Raw genomic sequence first — 15,609 nt, forward strand, 5'->3', positions numbered from 1 at the left:
GAGATCAGATGGAGATAAGAACTTGTTGGGAACTGGAGCAAATGTGACTCTTGTTATGTTTGGCAAAGAGACTAGATAGCGGCATTTTGCTTCTGTCCTAGAGATTAATGAAACTTTGAACTTGAAAGAAATGATTTAGGGTATCTGGCAGCATAAATTTCTAAGCAGCAAAGCATTGAAATATGGTTTGGGTACTATTAAAGGCATTCAGTTTTAAAAGGGAAACAGAGCATAAAGTTCAGAAAATTTGCAGCCTGACTATGAGATAGAAAAGAAAAACTCATTTTCTGGGGAGAAATTCAAGCCAGCTGCAGAAATTGGCATAAGTAACAAGGAGCCTAATATTAATTCCCAAGGCCATGGGGAAAATGTCCCCAGGCCATGTCAGACACCTTCATGGCAGCCCCTCAAATCACAGGCCCAGGAGGAAAAAATGGTTTTGTGGGCAGGGCACATGGTCCCTATGCTGAGTGCAGTCTAGGGACTTGGTGCCTTGTGTCCCAGCTGCTCCAGCTGTGGCTGAAAGGGGTCAACATAGAGTTTGGGCTGTGGCTTCAGAGGGTGGAAGTCCCAAGTCTTGGGAGCTTCCACATGGTGTTAAGCTTGCAGGTGCACAGAAGTCAAGAATTGAGATTTGGGAACCTCCATCTAGATTTCAGAAGATGTATGGAAATGCCTGGGTGCCTTGGCAAATGTTTGCTGCAGGGACGGGGCCCTCATGGAGAACCTCTGCTAGGGTGAAGAAAGGAAATGTGGGATCAGAGTTCCTATACAGAGCCCCTACTGGTGCATTGCCTAATAGAGCTGTGAGAAGAGGGCCACCATCCTCCAAACCCCAGAATGGTAGACCCACCAACAGCTTGGACCATGCACTTGGAAAAGCCACAGACACTCAACACCAGCCTGTGAAAGCAGCCAGGAGGGAGGGTTTACCCTGCTAAACCACAGGGGCAGAGCTGCCCAAGACCATGGGAAACCACCTCTTGGAACAGTGTGACCTGGATATGAGACCTAGAGTCAAAGGAGATCACTTTGAAGCTTTAAAATTTGACTGCCCCACTAGATTTCAGACTTGCCTGGGCCCTGTAACCCCTTTGTCTTGGCCAATTTATCCAATTTGGAATGGCTGTATTTACCCAATACCTGTACCCCTTTTGTATCTAGGAAGTAACTAGCTTGTTTTTGGTTTTACAGGCTCATAGGTGGAAGGTGCTTGCCTTGTCTCAGATAAGACTTTGGAATGTGGACTTTTGGGTTAATGCTGAATGAGTTAAGACTTTGGGGGCTGTTGGGAAGGCATGATTGGTTTTGAAATGTGAGGACATGAGATTCAGAGGTGCCAGGGGCAGAATGATATTGTTTGCCTGTCTCCCCACCCAAATTTCATCTCCCAGAATTCCCATGTGCTGTGAAAGGGACCCTACCTTAGGATAGGTCCTAATCCAGCCTTACTGGTAACCATATAAGAAGAGACTGAGGTGCATAGAGAGACACCAAGGGCACAGCCACAAAGAGAAAACACCATGTGAGGACACAATAAGCAAGCGACTATTTGAAAGCCAAGGAGAGAGGTCTCAGAAGCCAAACTTGAGGACACCTTGATCTTGGACTTATAGCCTCTAGAACTGTGAGAAAATAAATTTCTGTTGTTGATGCCATCCAAGCTGGGTTTTTTTTGTTTTTTCTTTTTCTTTTTTTTCTTTTTTTTTTTAATGACACTGTGTTGCATTCGGTGGTCTCAAGTATCTTAGTTAACTAGTCCTGGTTGTGAGACCAGAACCCATACCTAGCTTAAAGGAGCAAAAATCCTGCATCACATTCTTCTTTCTTTTACTGTACATCAGGCTTGTCCAACCAAGGGCCCATATGCCACATGTGGCCCAGGACAGCTTTGAATGTGGCCCAACACAAATTCATAAGCTTTCTTAAACCATTATGAGATGTTCTGTGATTTTCCATTTTTGCTCATCAGCTATTAGGGTTAGTATATTTTACATGTGTCCCAAGACAATTTTTCTTCTTCCAATGTGGCCCAGGGAAGCAAAAAAAAAATGTGTACTTTAAAATTTATTTTTATTTATTCATTTTTTTTTGAGACAGAGTTTCACTCTGTCGCCCAGGCTGGAGTGCAGTGGCACAATCTCGGCTCACTGCAACCTCTGTCCCCTTGGTTGAAGCGATTCTCCTACCTCAGCCTCCTGAGTAGCTGGGATTACAGGCACCTGCCACCTTACCTGGCTAATTTTTGTATTTTTCATAGAGACGGGGTTTCACCATGTTGGCCAGGCTGGTGTGGAACTCCTGACCTTGTGATCCACCTGACTCGGCCTCCCAAAGTGCTGGGATTACAGGCATAAGCCACCATGCCTGGCCTAAAATTTATTTTCTTAGTGGCTATCTTGACAAGCACAATCAACATGTTAAACGTATAAATAAAATCACATTTGAATAATACAAATTTCATTTTAATAGCATACAAGTACTCTTTTCCTTCACATCTCTGTCCCTCCAGTTTTATATTGTTATTGTCACAGAGTACATATTTTTTCCAGTGAGTGGACATTACCATATACTTATAATGGTTGTTTAGGATATTTTCCTTTTAAATTATATTAAAAAAGAGGATTCACAAGCCAACATACAATAATATTGGCTTTATATTTACTTATATAATTAACTTTACCTGTGTTCTTTGTTTCTTCACATGTCTTTTATTTATTGTCTAACATGTTTCATTTTATACTGAACACCTTCCTTTAGAATTTGTTTAAGAGACTCCTTTAGCTTGTTTATCTGGAATGTCTTCATTTCCCTTTTATTCTTGAAGAATCATATGGCCAGATATTGAATTATTGGTTGACAGTTTTTTGCTCTTTTCCAGTGCTGAAATAGTCCATCCCACAGGCTTCTATTCTCAGAGATTATGATAAAATATCAGTTGTTAACTTTATGGAGCATACTTTGTACCTGATGAGTCATTTCTTTTTGCCGTGTGGTCTCTAGCTCTTCGTCTTAGGGTTTTGGTAATTTGACAGTAATGTAAATCTCTGAATTTATCCTGTTTGGCATTTACTGAGCTTCTTATAAGGATATTCATGGTTTTTATCAGATTTGGAAAATTTTTGGTTATTACTTCCTAAAATATTTTTTCCCTTTCTCTCTGTCTTCTCTGGGACTCTTCTAATGCATATATTGGTATGCTTGATGGTGTCCCACAGTTCCCGTAGACACTGTTTATTTTTCTACATTTTTTTCATTTCTGCCACAATGCTCTCACTCCTTAGAGAATGCCATTGTTATTTTTTGAGGACTTTACTCATACACTGATATAGTGACTTTTTCAAAATATTTTTGCAAAGTTTGAATTTCTTGTATGTGGTCACTGAAATTTTTGTTCTATTATCTCAGTAGTCAGCCTGTGATATGAAGTAGATTTTCTTAAATATCTGGATTTCGAAACAAGGTATATTTGCCATTTTAAATCTTAGGATAGATGCCTCTTGGTAATTCAATGCGGCCTAAGGGGTTTCAAACAAAGGCAAGTAGGCAAGTGTCTCCATTGTTTCCCCTAAGGGACACCAGACTGACCAAAATTTACAATTCTAAATTTTTGGAAGTAAAGAAGGTTACTTGTCCACCAAGTGTTACTTGTTACACCAGATGACATATTAGGATAACTATCCCATGTTTGCTAGGAGGATAAAGAATAGGGGGAAATACCTGATTCAAGCAAGCTACTCCCTTATGAAAGTTTAACAGCCTCTGCTTTCTTTCATGAGGGACTCCCCACTTGCTGTGTCTAATTAGATTCTGGAGTTCTGAAGTAGTTTATTATGATAGTCTTCTTTTTTTTTTTTTTCCTGTTAAATGGTTATTTTGGTGGCAGGACCAAGTCCTGGAAATTCCTACTCTGTCATTTTCTGTGACACTCAGTTAGAAATAACCTAACTGAGGTTATTTCTAAACAGTCATTTTGCAGGACTACCTGTGGTCACACTTTTAGATGATATGTAAATTAGTGGAGAAGAGTAGAATTTGAAGCCTAAAGACTTGTGCTTGATTCTCATCAGTATCAGGAAAAATTATATTTCCCTGGAAAATTTTCTGAATTATTAGAAACCTTTTCTCATTCAAAATATAGGGGGAAGTCAAGATGGCTAACCAGGCACAGCCAGGTGGATCATTTCTTACCAAAAGGATGAGACTTCAGGAAGACTGGCACATTCTGAGCAGATCTTTGTGGGGAAGGCATTGAGAGTGGACAGAGGTAAGACACAGTCACTGTACGGAAAGGGGAGGAAGCTGGGAATCCTGGCTGGGGCTGTTGACCACCATAACCCACTCTTGGACTGCTCAGATGAGGAGTGGCCTGCGCTCAGCATGGACCCCCAGAATCCTAGCTGCAGGAGAATCCACAATCCCTATGGACACTTCAGCTAGCACAGACAGATGCTTAGAGAGTTGGCATAGGTAGGACTCCCGTATGTGTGAAGCCCAGAGAGTTTGGTGTAGGAATTGCTGAAGTGGAGCACGGCCAAGAATGCCCATATCCCCGGGCTTACCAAGCTCATCTAGATGGCTTTAGCCTTTGAATGACTGCCGGGCATCAACAGAACAGGGTGGTCTTGCCCATGGGACAAAGAAAGTTTGATCTGACCTCTTCTGGGGCTCCAGCCTGGCCATATCTGCTTGCAGCACAGCCTCAGATGCCCAGCCACCTTTTTTTTTTTTGACGGAGTTTTGTTCTGTTGCCAGGCTGGAGTGCAGTGGCGCGATCTCGGCTCACTGCAACTTCCGCCTCCCAGGTTCAAGCAATTCTCCTGCCTCAGCCTCTGAGTAGCTGGGACTACAGGCATGCGCGACCACGTCCAGCTAATGTTTTTATTTTTAGTAGGGACGGGGTTTCACCATGTTGGCCAGGATGGTCTCATCTCTTGACCTTGTGATCTGCCCGCCTTGGCCTCCCAAAGTGCTGAGAATTACGGAAGGTAGCCACCGCGCCCGGCTCCCAACCACCATTCTTTCCGGGATTCTCATCATAGCAATTTTGCTGGCTGACTTCACCTTAGCATTGGAAAGCTCAAGCAGACTGGTGCCTGCCAACATGACCAAACCACCCAAAGCCTCCCCTCACCACAGCTTTCCCCTGCTGTTTTGCTGGTTTACACTTCCTCATGGCCCTCACTCACCACTTTTCTGTGTCAGGGTGTTGGCAGATATTGCATCTCCTCTAATGATATGCATGTATGCACATAACCCACCACTGCCAGCACAATTGCACCTGACTGCCCTGCCCACACCCACCAGCATTCCACTCCTGCTCAGGCACAGGCAGCCCACCGTGCTGCTGTTGCTGCTGCTAGCATGAGTGCATGCACAAACACTGGAACCCCTGCCCTGCTGCACTGCAGCCACTGCCAGTGTAAACACAAGCAAAGATACCACCACCCTGCCATTGCCCTGCCCCTGACAATGCACAGGTACTCTGCTGTGCTGCTGCCACCAGCACAAATGCATTCCTGGATGTCACTGCCCCACTCCCACTGTTGTCCCGCCCCAACCAACATGTGTGTACCTTGTCAAACCTCTACAACTGCTGGCACATGTGAGTGATCATGGTTCCCACTGCTGCCATCTCTATGAAGTGCTTTTAACAGCACCCCCTCCCCGTGTCCCGTGAGAGTGTTGGGGCTAGTGGACTGGTCACACCTTGGCCCCTCTAGCAAAAAATATTTCTAACCTTTAGGGAGCAGGGAACATGCTCAGCCCAGGAGTGCTAAAGTGAGCCTTGGCCCCTTGAAATTTTCCAGAATTGAAGCCAGTCAACTGAACCTACCTTATACCACAATAAAATTCCCCAAGGGCATCAAAGACAATAAAAGCAAAAACTCCATCTACAGGACAGCAACTGTAAAGATTAAAGGAACATCAGCCCATACAGATGAGAAAGAATCAGAGCAAGCACTCCAGCAACTTGAAAAGTCAGAGCATCTCTTACTTCTAGTCAAAAACATTAATGCTCCAGCAATGTTTCTTAAGCAGGCTGAAATGGCTGAAATGACAGATACAGAATTCAGCATATAGATAAAAATGAAAATCATCAAGATTCAGTAGAAAGTCAAATCCCAATCCTTAGAAAGGAATTCAAAGAATACAATAAAACCATACAGGAGCTGAAAAACAAAATAGTCACTTTAAGACAGAATAAAACTGATCTGATAGACCTGAAAAATATACTGTAAGAACTTCAGAATATAAGTGCAAGTATTAATAGTAGAATAGAACAACTAAGAAAAGAACTTCAGAGCTCAATGATTGGTTCTCCAAATTAACTGGGTCAGACAAAAATAAATAGAAAAGAATACAAGAGAATTAATGAAACCTCTAAGATATATTGAATTATGTAAAGAGACTAAATTTACAACTCATTCATGTTCCTGAAAGAGAGGGAGAGAAAGCAAGCAACTTGTAAAAACATATTTGAGGATATTATACACAAATATTTTCCAACCTTTCCAGAGAGGCCAACATTCAAATTCAGGAAATGCAGAGGACCTCTTCAAGATACTGTACAAGATGACCATCCCCAAGACACATAGTCATTCAATGTCAGCATGAAAGAAAAAATGTTAAATGAAGCTAGAGAGAAGGGATGGGTCATCTGCCAAGGGAACCCAATCAGGCTAACAGCAGAACATTCAAGCAAAACCATGCAAGCCAGAAGAGACTGGGAGCCTATATTTAGCATGCTTAAAGTAAAGAAACTCTAACCAAGAATTTCACATCCAGCCAAACTAAGCTTTGTAAGCAAGGGAGAAATAAGATTATCTTCAAACAAGCAAATGCTAAGGGAATTTGTTACTATCAAACCTGCCTTACAGAAGGTCCTTAGGAAGTGTTAAATATGGAAGTGAAAGACCATTACTAGCTACCACAAAAATATAGTTAAGTACATAGACTATTAATACTATAAACCAACTACACAATAAAGTCTATGTAATAAATGCTATCAACTTGATGAAAGGATCAAAGCTGCACATATCAAAATGAAATTTAAATTTAAATAGGCTAAAAACCCACTTAAAAGGCATAGAGTAGTAAGTTGGATGTAGAAGCAAGACCAAACTTTATGTTGTCTTCAAAAGCTCCAACTCACATGCAATGACACACATAGGCTAAAAATAAAGGGAAGGAGAAATATCTACAAAGTAAACAAAAAATCAAAGAAATGCAGGGATTGCTATTCCTATTTCAGATGAAACAGACTTTAAACCAACAACAATAAAAAAAAGACAAATAAGGACATTACATAATGGTTAAGGATTCAATTTAACAAGAAGCCTTAACTATCTTAAATATATATTCATACGACACAGTAGCACCCAGATTTATAAAACAAATTCTTAGAGACCTACACAGAGATTTGATAACCACACAATAATATAATAATAGTGGTAGACTTCAACACCCCACTGAAAGTATTAGACAGATCATTGAGGCAGAAAACTAACAAAGATATTTAGGACCTGAACACAACACTAAACCAAATGAACATAACATAGACATCTAAGGAACTCTCTACCAAAAAATATACAAAAAATGAAAAAAGGAAAAAGAAGAATATACATTCTTCTCATTTGCACATGGCATATACTCTAAAATCAGCCACACAATTGGCCATAAAATAATTCTCAGGAAATTTTAAAAAACTGAAATCATATCAACCACACTCTCAGACCACAGCACACACACACACAAAAGAAATCAATACTGAGAAGATTGCTTAAAACCATACAGTTACGTAAAAATTAAACAACCTGCTCCTGAAAGACTTCTGAACAAATGATGAAATTAAGGTAAGAATCAAGACATTCTTTGAAACAAATGAGAACAATGATACATCATAGCAGAATCTTTTTGATACAGCTAAAGCAGTATTGAGAGGAATGTTTACAATGCTAAACACCCACATGAAAAAGTTAGAATGATCTCAAATTAACAATCTAACATCACACCTAGAGGAACTAGAACAATAAGAGCAAACCAAACACAAAGCTAGCAGAAGACAAGAAGTAACCAAAATCAGAGCTAAAATAAATGAAACTGAGATGCAAAATATTACAAAACATCAACAAAACCATAAGTAATTTCTTTAAAAGAATAAATAAGACTAATAAGCCACTACTTAAACTGATAAAAAAAGAGAGAAGATCTAAGTAAATACAATAAGAAATGACAAAGATGACATTATGACCAGCCCCATAGAAATACAAAAAGCATTAGAGATTATTACAAATACGTCTATGCATACAAACTTGAAAATCTACAAGAAATGGGTAAATTCCTAGAAACATACAGCCTCTTAATACTGAATTAGGAAGAATTTGAAACCCTGAACAGAACAATGAGTTTTGAAATTGAATCAATAACAAAAAGTCTACCAGGCAGAAAAAGCCCAGGGGTCAGATGGATTTACAGCTGAATTCTACCAGACATATAAAGAAGAACTAGTACTATTCCTACTGAAACTGTTCCAAAAATTTGAAGAGAAGAGATTCCTCCCTAACTCATTACATGAGGCCAGCATTATTCTGGTACCAAAACCTGGCAGAGACCCACCAAAAAAGGAACATCAGGCCAATACACTTGATGAACATAGATGCAAAAATTCTCAATAAAATACTAGAACATTGAATCTGGCAACACATCAAAAACCTAATCCACCATGATCAAGTAGGTTTTGTCATTGGGATGCAAGATTGGTTCAACATACACAACTCAACAAATGTGTTTCATTGCATAAACATAACTAAAAACAAAATCCACACAATCTCTCAATAGATGCAGAAAAGTCTTTTGATAAAATCCAGTATCTCTTCATGTTAAAAGACACAATAAACTAGGTATTGAAGGAACATATCTCAAAATAATAAGAGCCATCTATAACAGACCCACAGCCAACATCCTACTGAACAAGCAAAAGTTGGCTACATTCCCCTTGAGAATCAGACCAAGAAAAGGATATCCACTCTCACCACTCCTATCCAACCCAGTACTGCAAATCCTAGACAGAGCAATCAGGCAAGAGAAAGAAATAAAAGGTATCCAAATATTAATAAAAAGAGAGAAGATCAAACTCTCTCTGTTTGCAGATGATCTGATTCTATACATAGAAAACCCTATAGTCTCTGCTCCAAAGCTTCTTGATCTAAAACACAACTTCAGCAAGTTTCAGGATAAAAATGAATACACAAAATTCAGTAGCATTTTTATCCAACAACAGTGTTCAAGCTGAGTGCCAAATCAAGAATGCAATCCCATTCACAATAGCCACACACAAAAAATAAAATACCTAGGAAGACAGCTAACCAGGGAGGTGAAAGATCTCTGCAATGAGAATTACAAAACACTTTTCAAATAAATCAGAGATGATGGCACAAACAAATGAAAAAACTTATTTTATGCTCATGGATGGAAATAGTCAATATTGTTAACACTGTCATACTGCCCAAAGCAATGTACAGGTTTAATTTGCTCTTTCTATTAAACTATCAATAACATTCTTCACATAATTAGAAAAAAACTACTCTAAAGGTTATATGGAACCCACAAAGAGCCTGAATAGCCAAAGCAATCATAAGCAAAAATAACAAAGCTGGAGGCGTCACATTACCTGACTTCAAATTATGCTACAAAGCTACAGTAACTAAAACAGCATGGTAACAGCACAAAGACAAACACATAGACCAAGGGAACAGGTTAGAGAACCCAGAAGTAAAGGTGTACACCCACAGCTATCTGATTTTCAACAAAGTTGAAAAAAGCAAGCACTGGGGAAATAACTTCCTATTCAATATATGGTGCCAAGATAACTGACTAGCCATATGCAGAAAACTGAAACTATACCCCTTCCTTACACTATATATAAAAATCAACTCAAGATGGATTAAAACTTAAATTTGAAACCTACAACTATAAAATCCCTTGAAGACAAATTAGGAAATACCATTCTGGAGTAGGACCTGGCAAAGATTTCATGACGAAGATACCAAAAGCAACTGCAACATAAATACAAAAAAAAAAAAAAAGACAAATGGGACCTAATTAAATTAAGGAGCTTCTGCACAGCAAAATAAACTATCAACAGAGTAAACAGACAAGCCACAGAATGGGAGAAAAATATTTGCAAATTATGCATCTGTTAATTTATTTAAGTTTATAGATTCTGGATTCAGGGAAAAAACAAACAATCCTGTTAAAAAGTGGGGATAAACAAGATGCTTTTCAAGAGAAGACATACATGCAGCCAACGAGCACATGAAAAAATTCCCAACATTACTAACATTTAGAGAAATGCAAGTCAAAACCACAATGAGATACCATCTCACACCAATCAGAATGGCCATTATTAAAATGTAAAAAAATAAGATGCTGGCAAGGTTGTGGAGAAAAGGGAATGCTTATACACTTCTGGTGGGAATATAAATTAGTTCAGCCACTGTAGAAAACACTTCAGAGATTTCTCAAAGAATTTAAAACATAACTACCAATTCACCCAGAAATTCCATTATTGGGTATATGCCAAAGGAATATAAATCATTCTACTACAAAGACACATGCATGTGTATGTTCATCACAGCACTATTTGCAATAGCAATCTAAATGCCCATCAACAACAGACTGGATAAAGAAAATATGGCACATATACACCATGTAATACATGCAGCTGTAAAAAAGAGTGAGATCATGTCCTTTGCAGCTACATGGATGGAGCTGGAGGTCATTATCCTAAGCAAACTAATGCAGAAACAGAAAACCAAATATCACGCATTCTCATTTATAAGTAGGAGCTAAACAATGAATACACATGGAGACAAAGAAGGGAACAATAAGCACCAGAGCCTGCTTGAGGGTAGAGAGTGGGAGGAGGATAAGGATTGGAAAACTACCTATTGGGTACTACGCTCTTGGAAAGTCTGCATCTTTGTTCCTGATCTTACTTAAAAAACTCAAGATAAATTTAAAATATACATTAAATATTAATAAAAATATAAAACAAAAATAAAGTTTTTTTTCTCCCTGGATCTTTTTAAGGGGCAGAATCTTTCTCATAGCAGTGTTTGTATAATTCATCATTTATTTTCACTCAAACTACTATCACGCACAGATATTTTAGTGAATTCCCCTTCTATCTGTCTATCTTTTAATCTGTCATTCTCTACTTTAGTCTTCCTCTTTCTACTTCTCACAATGATTACAGCAATACCCTTTTTCAGAAAATGGCTTTCAAAAGGATTACAGTTTTTCTTTTGTCCTACAAATTGTGGATGAGATAAAAATATAAAGTATTATGTATTAAGTATTAAGTACTAACATTATGGAAATATTCTTGGGAATATGGAGATTATGTAACTGCCTCAAGAGGTAATCAATTATGTCAATTCATAGCACCTCTTTTCACTTACTATAGTGGTCAAATATCTGTGAAGCAAAAGAAAGTAAATTAAAAGAAAAGGTAATGGGTGGAAAGTATAAAGTATTAAGGGTAAATACTCCTTTGAGCCTAATGCTAACCACCATCAGGCAACATTTTTTAAATGACCCTAAGGTTTTAAAAATCAGGTGTCTCATCTTTTGACAATGAGGCAGCTAATGCATCATTTTTTCTTGTTTTATTTGGTTTTTAACTCTGAAAGGGTTGTAGTTATGGCACATATTTTATGAAATAAAACATTATGTGTTATGTTTTAGCAGAAATATAATAACTTCCCTATTATTTGTATATGATTTCACCTATATTACATATTATGTTTGAATTATTCAGACCACCACTAAACTGTGGTCTTCACTAATTTTGTCCACTGAATGAATTGCTTACGAAAATGAGTCAATGGGGACCATATTGAGGAAAACTACTGCTAGCAGCCTAGAAATACTCGATCAAGTATTTAAATTTTGCATTTAGATTCTCATGTTGCATATGCTTCAAAAAACTTTGCTGTATTAACAAATATTTAGGGGCAATGTTTATAGACACAGACACATTCCCTTTTTCTTTCTCTGTCTTTTCTTTCTTTCTCTTTCTTTTCTTTTTTCTTTCTCTCTTTCTCCCTTTCTTGTTCTTTCTTTCTTTCTTCTTTCTTTCTTTTCTTTCTTTCTCCTCCCTTCCTTCCTTCCTTTGCTCCTTCCTTTTTTTTCTTTCTTTCTCCCTCCTTCCTTCCCTCCCTCCCTTCCCTCCCTTCCTTCCTTCTTTCCTTCCTTCCTTCCTCTCTACCTCATATAGCTCCTCTCATATAATAAGTACAAAATAAACATTTAACAATTGCAAATAAATTATATAATTAAATCTTAAGTTATGCAATTTACTCCTCTTCCCAGCATAATAATATGGTAACTACAGCAGATAAAAAATAAATAATTGAATATATTTAGAGTTGTATCACATAAAGATCTGTACTTTTCTTTGTCTCTTTGTCTTTTTTCTTATAGTTTATATCCCATCCAAGGCTCCTCTGTCAAGGAAGAGTACATATTCTCCAAATATTGGGCATCTCTTCACTTGTAAATAGTCAGGCAGAGGAAGAACAACAATTAATATGCATTTAATGACTTAGAAATATAATACCCTTAAATGCTGATCAGGGATTCTCCATTGTTTCATACTAAGGTGTTATAATGAGGGTCTTGCAAAGAAAAACATCAAGTTGAATTCTGAGTGTCTAAAGCAGAAGTGCTTGAGTGCCTTTTATTTCTTTTTTTTTTTTTTGACTATATTTTGGTGTGTCTTTTTATTATTATTATTATACTTTAAGTTTTAGGGTACATGTGCACAACGTACAGGTTTGTTACATATGTATACATGTGCCATGTTGGTGTGCTGCACCCAGTAACTCGTCATTTAGCATTAGGTGTATCTCCTAATGCTATCCCTCCCTCCTCCCCCCACCCCACAACAGTCCCTGGTGTGTGATGTTCCCCTTCCTGTGTCCATGTGTTCTCATTGTTCAATTCCCACCTATGAGTGAGAACATGCGGTGTTTGGTTTTTTCTCCTTGCGATAGTTTACTGAGAATGATGGTTTCCAGCTTCATCCATGTCCCTACAAAGGACATGAACTCATCCTTTTTTATGGCTGCATAGTATTCCATGGTGTATATGTGCCACATTTTCTTAATCCAGTCTATCATTGTTGGACGTTTGGGTTGGTTCCAAGTCTTTACTATTCTGAATGGTGCCACAATAAACATATGTGTGCATGTGTCTTTATAGCAGCATGATTTATAATCCTTTGGGTGTATACCCAGTAATGGGATGGCTGGGTCAAATAGTATTTCTAGTTCTAGATCCCTGAGGAATCGCCACACCAACTTCCACAATGGTTGAACTAGTTTACAGTTCCACCAACAGTGTAAAAGTGTTCCTATTTCTCCACATCCTCTCCAGCACTTGTTGTTTCCTGACTTTTTAATGATCGCCATTCTAACTGGTGTGAGATGGTATCTCATTGTGGTTTTGATTTGCATTTCTCTGATGGCCAGTGATGATGAACATTTTTTCATGTGTTTTTTGGCTGCAGAAATGTCTTCTTTTGAGAAGTGTCTGTTCATATCCTTCGCCCATTTTTTGATGGGGTTGTTTGTTTTTTTCTTGTAAATTTGTTTGAGTTCATTGTAGATTCTGGATATTAGCCCTTTATCAGATGAGTAGGTTGCAAAAATTTTCTCCCATGTTGTAGGTTGCCTGTTCACTCTGATGGTGGTTTCTTTTGCTGTGCAGAAGCTCTTTAGTGTAATTAGATCCCATTTGTCAATTTTGGCTTTTGTTGCCATTGCTTTTGGTGTTTTAGACATGAAGTCCTTGCCCATGCCTACGTCCTGAATGGTATTGCCTAGGTTTTCTTCTAGGGTTTTTATGGTTTTAGGTCTAACATTTAAGTCTTTAATCCATCTTGAATTAATTTTTGTATAAGGTGTAAGCACGGGATCCAGTTTCAGCTTTCTATATATGGCTAGCCAGTTTTCCCAGCACCATTTATTAAATAGGGAATGCTTTCCCCATTGCTTGTTTTTGTCAGCTTTGTCAAAGATCAAATAGTTGTAGATATGTGGCATTATTTCTGCAGGCTCTGTTCTGTTCCATTGGTCTATATCCCTGTTTTTTTTTTGTTTTGTTTTGTTTTTACCAGTACCATGCTGTTTTGGTTACTGTAGCCTTGTAGTATAGTTTGAAGTCAGGTAGCGTGATGCCTCCAGCTTTGTTCTTTTGGCTGAGGATTGACTTGGCAATGCGGGCTCTTTTTTGGCTCCATATGAACTTTAAAGTAGTTTTTTCCAATTCTGTGAAGAAAGTCATTGGTAGCTTGATGGGGATGGCATTGAATCTATAAATTACCTTGGGCAGTATGGCCATTTTCACAATATTGATTCTTCCTATCTGTGAGCATGGAATGTTCTTCCATTTGTTTGTATCCTCTTTTATTTCATTGAGCAGTCGTTTGTAGTTCTCCTTGAAGAGGTCCTTCACATCCCTTGTAAGTTGGATTCCTAAGTATTTTATTCTCTTTGAAGCTATTGAGAATGGGAGTTCACTCATGATTTGGCTCTCTGTTTGTCTGTTATTGGTGTATAAGAATGCTTGTGATTTTTGCACATTGATTTTGTATCCTGAGACTTTGCTGAAGTTGCTTATCAGCTTAAGGAGATTTTGGGCTGAGATGATGGGGTTTTCTAGATATACAATCATGTCATCTGCAAACAGAGGCAATTTGACTTCCTCTTTTCCTAATTGAATACTCTTTATTTTCTTCTCCTGCCTGATTTCCCTGGCCAGAACTTCCAACACTATGTTGAATAGGAGTGGTGAGAGAGGGCATCCCTGTCTTGTGCCAGTTTTCAAAGGGAATGCTTCCAGTTTTTGCCCATTCAGTATGATATTGGCTGTGGGTTTGTCATAGATAGCTCTTATTATTTTGAGGTACATCCCATCAATACCTAATTTATTGAGTTTTTAGCATGAAGGGTTGTTGAATTTTGTCAAAGCCCTTTCCTGGATCTACTGAGATAATCATGTGGTTTTTGTCTTTGGTTCTGTTTATATGCTGGATTACGTTTATTGATTTTTGTATGTTGAACCAGCCTTGCATCCCAGGGATGAAGCCCACTTGATCATGGTGGATAAGCTTTTTGATTTGCTGCTGGATTCAGTTTGCCAGTATTTTATTGAGGATTTTTGCATCAATGTTCATCAAGGATATTGGTCTAAAATTCTCTTTTTTTGTTGTGTCTCTGCCCAGCTTTGGTATCAGGATGATGCTGGCCTCATAAAATGAGTTAGGGAGGATTCCCTCTTTTCCTATTGATTGGAATAGTTTCAGAAGGAATGGTACCAGCTCCTCCTTGTACCTCTGGTAGCATTTGGCTGTGAATCCATCTGGTCTTGGACTTTTTTTGGTTGGTAAGCTATTAATTATTGCCTCAATTTCAGAGCCTGTTATTGGTCTATTCAGAGATTCAACTTCTTCCTGGTTTGGTCTTGGGAGAGTGTATGTGTCAAGGAATTTATCCATTTCTTCTAGATTTTCTAGTTTATTTGTGTAGAGGTGTTTATAGT

At 38.3% G+C, this 15,609-nt stretch overlaps 1 long non-coding RNA gene across 1 annotated transcript in view; it reads left to right on the plus strand.

Moving 5' to 3' along the window:
* Positions 1 to 15,609, plus strand: part of LOC134807686 (uncharacterized) — a 353,765-nt gene that overhangs the window by 317,454 nt on the left and 20,702 nt on the right. The window contains exon 4 of the long non-coding RNA XR_010148766.1: positions 4,142 to 4,267. This is a non-coding gene — a long non-coding RNA (uncharacterized LOC134807686). The remainder of the gene's footprint in view (positions 1 to 4,141; positions 4,268 to 15,609) is intronic.

Source organism: Pan troglodytes, chromosome 11 (genome assembly GCF_028858775.2).
Source record: "Pan troglodytes isolate AG18354 chromosome 11, NHGRI_mPanTro3-v2.0_pri, whole genome shotgun sequence".
NCBI classification, from domain to species: domain Eukaryota; kingdom Metazoa; phylum Chordata; class Mammalia; order Primates; family Hominidae; genus Pan; species Pan troglodytes.